We start from the raw sequence: 6,749 nt of genomic DNA, 5'->3' as shown, positions 1-6,749 counted from the left end.
TGCTTGGTGAACAATAATCATCATGTTATTTAGGATTAGGATCAGCGCACATAACGATTCTTAACAGTTGACATTAAAGCCAAACCATTTTATTTTATTATTTATTTATTTAATTTATTTTTTGGCTGCATCAGGTGTTAGTTGCAACACGTGGAATCTTCGTTGAGGTATGCGGGATCTTTCGTTGTGGTGCATGGGCTTCTCTTTAGTTGCGGCGTGCGGGTTTTCTATTCTTTAGCTGTGCGCAGGCTTCAGGGCACGTGGGCTCTATAATTGTGGCGCGCAGGTTCCAGAGCGTGTGGCTCTGTAGTTTGTGGCATGTGGGCTCTCTAGTTGAGGCACACGAGCTCAGTAGTTGTGGCATGCCAGGTTAGTTGCCCTGTGGCATGTGGAATCTTAGTTCCCTGACCAGGGATCGAACCTGCATCCCCTGTATTGTAAGGCAGATTCTTTACCACTGGACCACCAGGGAAGTCCCAAGCCAAACCATTTTATTCTCTACTTACTCTCCTTCTCCCATAATTGTATTGCCAGGGTGTGTGTGTGAGTGTGTGCATAGATTTATGTGCTTAGCAAATGAAGGTAACACTTAATCAAATAAAGAAGATTCAGGAGTTCTCAAGTGTAGTTTTAACTCTTCTTAGACTTAGAAGATGATTTCTGGCAAAATGGTATCCTTGCTTTTATGGACTTGGGATCAATTTTCAGGAGAGTTGATTTTGGGACCAAGGTGCTGAGATGAGTGTGAGGTTACTGATGGAGCAAGGAAAACCACCTGGAACGTCCTCCGTGTTATGACATAAATTTAACCTGCATTAACTTCAATACTTTATGTACTGGGAGGGTTATAGAGGCTCATTTCTTGAGCGTGTTTGCAAGCCTGCACAAACATGGACACACACGCTTCCACAGTGTTCTGCCTTCTTTATAACATTATCTGGTCCGTATGGGCAGGTGTTTTATGCTGAGGTCAGTCCCTCCCTTGCAAGACTGCTGGAACAATTTTTTTTCACTGATCTGACATTTGACAATGATAGTAGCTGGCTGTTTCAATTCTTTTTGACTTTTGATATTTCAGGACTCACTACCCCCAAAAAGGATCTGCTGCTAACCTACTTACCACTTTCAGAACACAGCACATGAATGCAGGGAATAAGGTACCCTGTGGTGCTTGTATGTCTGTGAACTCTTTCTTAAAGTGAATCCTAATAAAGGAGAGGATATGCAAGGGGGATGTAATTGGGTAAAGAGGAGAGACTGTGGAATCTAGAAAAATGGTAGAGATGATCTTAGTTGCAAAGCAGAAATAGAGACACAGACGCAGAGAACAAATGTATGGATGCCAAGGGGGAAAGGGGTGGGGTGGGAGGAATTGGGAGACTGGGGTTGACACATGTACATTATTGATACTACGTGTAAAATGGACAACTGATGGGAACATGCTGTGTAGCAAAGGGAGCTCACCAAGTGCACTGTGGTAACCTAAATGGGAGGGAGGTCCAAAAGGGAGGGGATATCTGTATGTGTATGGCTGATTCATTTTGTTGTGCAGTGCAGGCTAACACAACATTGTAAAGCAACCATACTCCAATAAAACTTAATTTAAAAAATAATAAATAAATAAACAAACATAAATTTTTTTAAAAAAAGAGGAGAGACTAATATTACAACGGTTTTCCTTCCCCCAGTGCACCCAACCTTTGAGACTTGCTTCACCCTCTCTAGGAGCCTGATATAGAAAGGGAATCTCATTGATCACTTTACTTGATTTCAGAATCAGTCTGGTTACGCTAACTTCTGTCAAATATCAACCACAAAATCAAATGGATTTATTCAGTAGAAGTTTTTTTTAATTAATTAATTTTTGGCTGCGTTTGGTCTTTGTTGCTGCGCACGGGCTTTCTTTGGTTGCATTGAGCCTGGGCTTCTCTCCACTGTGGTGCGTGGGCTTCTCATTGCAGTGGCTTCTCTTGTTGCAGAGCACGGGCTCTAGGCGCACGGGCTTCAGTAGTTGTGGCATGCGGGCTTCGTAGTTGTGGCTTGTGGACTCTAGAGCGCAGGCTCAGTAGTTGTGGCGCACGGGCTTAATTGCTCTGTGGCATGTGGGATCTTCCCAGGCCAGGGCTTGAACCCGTGTCCCCTGAATTGACAGGTGGATTCTTAACCACTGCACCACCAGGGAAGCCCTATTCAGTAGAAGTTTATTTCTTGTTTGAATAAAGTCTCAACGGTGGTGAGAGAAGGGAAGAGGCTCTACTCCACACAGTCATCCGGGGACCCATTCTAGATGTCAGTGCTCAGAAAAAAGGCCCCAGATAAGGGAGAAGAGAGAGCATGGAAATGTGCAGGAAAGGCTTTCCATGGGGGCTGATTCCCAGAACACATGCCACTGTGTGTCTACAGCGCAGTCACTGTGAACTGCAAGGATGCAGGGAAATGTGCTCTAGGTGGTGCCCAGAAGGAAAATAAGATGTGTTTTGGTGAACACAGAAATCTCTGCTCCAAATTTTTGACGTCGGGCTTTCTTAAAGTTCCTCCTCAGTTAATGCTTACTCCTTCAGAGTATTCTTTGATGGCTGCTTCTTTTGACAACCTCCTCGAAACATTGATTACCTAGAGGATAGCCTGGACCCTCTGCTCTTTGCTTACAGCTTTTAATTATAGTTTTGAAATTTTTTTCTGAATCACACATCGTGTCTTTCTTTCCTTTCTTCCCTCCCTCCCCTCCCTCCTTCCCTCCCTCCCTTCCTTCATTCCTTCCTTCCTTCCTTCCTTCTTTCCTTCCTCCCTCCCTTCCTTCCTTCCTTCCTTCCTTCCTCTTTTTCTTCCCTTTTTTTTAAATATCTGTCTTACATGTAGAAGGCTTGCTCAAATATTTGGAAGGGTAAGTTACTAAAAACCAGTTGGATTCTGTATGTGCGTGGACCATTAACTGGGAGCCTGTCTGTAAGGTAGTCTGTCAGAAAACAAACATAACCGTGTATGTTTATGTAGGTGCGTCTGTGTGTATGCACACAGTGTATGTATACGTGTGCATTTAGGAAGGGGGGTTTTGTGGGCTTCCATCATACTTGGAAAGAAATGGGACAAATGTGGTAAGAATGGGAGTCTCATCCTCCTATACATAGACATTTTCTAATCCTCCTCTTTCAAGTATGGCTGCTTTCCATCTACTATACCTGTAAGGGAAATCACCCTGGCCATTTTAAACGGAGGGAATTTAACACAGCAAGTTTTATGTTTAGAAAAAGACATTGGGAAGATTGGAGAAGTAGTTCCAGGTAGGGTTCTCAAAAATTATCCCCAGAAAAACGCTCTAGAACTGGCCTGTGAAAGGACCCACAATCACTGTCATGCTTAAGAAGGTCAGGAATCAGGGAATTGTAACTGGCTCTGTTGATCCCGGGAATAATCTCTCTTACCAGCATTCCTGGGATCAGGAAACCAGAGCCCAGAGAATATATTGCGATATCAAGAAGCAGGAATCAAGAGGCCACCTCACTGTTGATTCTAGAACAAACCATACCTGCTAGACAAACATGGCAAATTTGTATGATCTGCTGCTTGTCTTTTGACACTCACACAGCTAGTGACTGGACATGGAACCTTGTTAACAGTCTTGGAGAATCCCTACTCCTCCTTGCTGATGTGTGTCATCAGAGGTGAAGAAGCAGTGTAAGTGTGGCCTTTACATTGAACCTCAGCTGCAAGGGAGTCTAGCAGAGGTAGTTTCTAGTTTCTCAGCTTCTGAAATGCAAGATAGTATGGTACTAACCAAACCCTTCTTTAACTCTCTGTGATCTACATAGTTTCCTGGTTAAACTTTTCTAGAACAGGTTGAGGAAGGGGATTTGAAGTTCTAATCGCTCTCCTATCCTGAAGAATTCCACCAATCTTCTTATTTTCAACTCCCTACCTCACCTGTAAATTTTGCAGTAAATAGTTCCTCTGATATTTAAGCCTTCCTAGAGTTTTGCAGAGGAATAAATTGTTCTTATTGGCCTCACCCTTCAGGCACTTGGTGTCCAGTTTCCCACTCCTCCTACCTCCTTCATGTGCTTTCTAGCTTCCAAAAGTTATTGACTACACTTGCACTTGCTGCTTGCTAGTTTATCTCTTGATAGCATTAGTAGGGAGAGAGAGTTTTAATTATGTGACCCTTATTTAGTGGGGCTTTAAGAGAAAATAGAGATAAATGTGCTCAACAAAACAAGTTTAATCTAAAATATACTCACAGGGGTTCCCTGGTGGTGCAGTGGTTAAGAATCCGCCTGCCAATGTAGGGAACACGGGTTTGAGCCCTGGTCCGGGAAGATCCCACACGCGCAACAACGAAGACCCAATGCAGCCATAAATAAATAAATAAATAAATAAATAAATAAATAAATAAATAAATAAAACACTCACAATTTTCCCTATCTTTAGTTTTTCCAAGGTGACTTATTTTTAGTACCCTGGTCGTAAATATCATACACATGCCAATAACTCCTAAATTCGTATTTTCACCCCTGAGTTCACCACAGAATTTCTGATTCATATATCCCACTGTTTACTTGGCATGCCCTTTTGAATATTTAAGAGATATAATGGATATAAACTGCACCAAAATAGAATTCTTGATTATGTTCTCTTCTTGCCTGTTTTACTTCCTAACATCTAAAAGATGTACAGGGGCTTCCCTGGTGGCGCAGTGGTTGAGAATCTGCCTGCTAATGCAGGGGACACGGGTTCGAGCCCTGGTCTGGGAAGATCCCACATGCCACGGAGCAGCTGGGCCCGTGAGCCACAATTGCTGAGCCTGCGCGTCTGGAGCCTGTGCCCCGCGACGGGAGGGGCCGCGATAGTGAAAGGCCCGCGCACCGCGATGAAGAGCGGTCCCCGCACCGCGATGAAGAGTGGCCCCCGCTTGCCGCAACTGGAGAAAGCCCTCGCACGAACCGAAGACCCAACACAGCCAAAAATAAATAAATAAATAAATAAATAAATAAATAAGAAAATCCTTTAAAAAAAAAATAAATAAATAAATAAATAAAAGATGTACAGATAATTAAGGAGGTATAAACTCCAGCTCTTTTTTTTTTTTTTTTTAATTTATTTATTTATGGCTGTGTTAGGTCTTCATTTCTGTGCGAGAGCTTTCTCTAGTTGTGGCAAGCGGGGGCCACTCTTCATCGCGGTGCGCGGGCCTCTCACTATCGCGGCCTTTCTTGTTGCGGAGCACAGGCTCCAGACGCGCAGGCTCAGTAATTGCGGCTCACGGGCCCAGCTGTTCCGCGGCATGTGGGATCCTCCCAGACCAGGTCTCGAACCCGTGTCCCCTGCATCGGCAGGCAGACTCTCAACCACTGCGCCACCAGGGAAGCCCCCAGCTCTTTTGATAAGATGAAAACTCACTCATTACTCAGTATGAATCTTCCTATTTCCCAATGGGAACAATATTCATTGTCTTTCAGCTTTAGCTATTGATTTTAGTGTTTCAAGATTCCTCATATCCACTCTTCAAAACACACACACACACACACACACACGAACACACACCATAAACATTTTGCTTTTGCTTGTCTTTCTCAAGGTAAAAGAAGTCTTTCACATTTATCAAATAAGTCACAATCCTGTAGATAATTCAGAATCTTTACAAGTTATTATTATACTTTTTTAGTTAAAAATCTAATTTATTTATTTGTTTTAAAGATTCATTTTTCATTTATTTAACTGTCGAGGATGGTTTGGGATTGTTTTTTTTAATTTTTGTTGGAGTATAGTTGATTTACAATGTTGTGTTAGTTTCTGCTGCACAGCAAAGTGAATCAGTTATACATATACATATATCCACTCTTTTTTAGATTCTTTTCCCGTATAGGTCATTACAGAGTATTGAGTCGAGTTCCCTGTGCTATACAGTAGGTCCATATTAATTATCTATTTTATATATAGTAGTGTGTATATGTCAATCCCAATAAAAACAGTGTTTGATGCCACGAAGTAGGTGGCAATGCCTTAACCATATGCATATTGTCAGGCCCAAGGGCCTTTCCATCCTTGTCAAGGGGAGTGCTAACCTTCTCTCCTTTCATACAACACTAAAATCTAATTTTAAAACAAGTTTTTTTTTTTATCTTCTGTTCAATGTTGCAGAATGATCCCTAGGTTTATAATGAGAACATGTGTTTTATTGCTCTAATTTATTTTGCTTCTGATTTCCTTGGGAATGAGACTTTGGGTTACAAGCCTCAAGTAAATATTGTGTAATTATTTTTTATTACATAAAATCATACCATCAATAAACAGGATTCACATTTTAAAAATATGCTTAGAGTCAGAAAAAAATCCAAAAATGATACATTTTAGAGGTTAGGTATACTTGTAATTAAGATATAAATTTAATAATTTAAATATAATGTAGATATATTAAGGAGCATAACATAAATTCATATTTTGGAAAGAATGTTTTAACTAGATGTTAAAATTACCTAGATGTTAAAGATGTTGTATAAGTAAGTTTGGTTAGAATTTCTTCATGTTACTAAAAAACAAAATAAAAAGTACTAAAATATTACAGGAAGAAAATCAAGTCAAATTAATAGTCAAGGTTATAACATGTTTAATATTTTATCTGAAAATGATGGCTATCTAATTCAAATGGTGTGTGTTTAGCAGGGCCACATCAATTTTCTCTAAAATTCTAATTAAAATTCTTCTGCAGACATGGGAGGAGGGAGACAGAATTTTCAAACTATGGAAAATAAAAA

General features: G+C 40.9%; 1 non-coding gene across 1 annotated transcript; it reads right to left on the bottom strand.

The window, feature by feature from the left end:
* Positions 1-5,956: 5,956 nt before the first annotated feature.
* On the bottom strand, positions 5,957-6,081 carry LOC114236376 (U6atac minor spliceosomal RNA). Its single transcript, XR_003622355.1, has one exon. It is a non-coding gene; the product is annotated as a U6atac minor spliceosomal RNA (small nuclear RNA).
* Between the last annotated feature and the right edge of the window lie 668 nt (positions 6,082-6,749).

Source organism: Balaenoptera acutorostrata, chromosome 16, assembly GCF_949987535.1.
Source record: "Balaenoptera acutorostrata chromosome 16, mBalAcu1.1, whole genome shotgun sequence".
NCBI lineage: Eukaryota > Metazoa > Chordata > Mammalia > Artiodactyla > Balaenopteridae > Balaenoptera > Balaenoptera acutorostrata.
The sequence above is the reverse complement of the archived record's forward strand: the minus strand, read 5'-3'. Positions and strand labels throughout refer to the sequence as shown.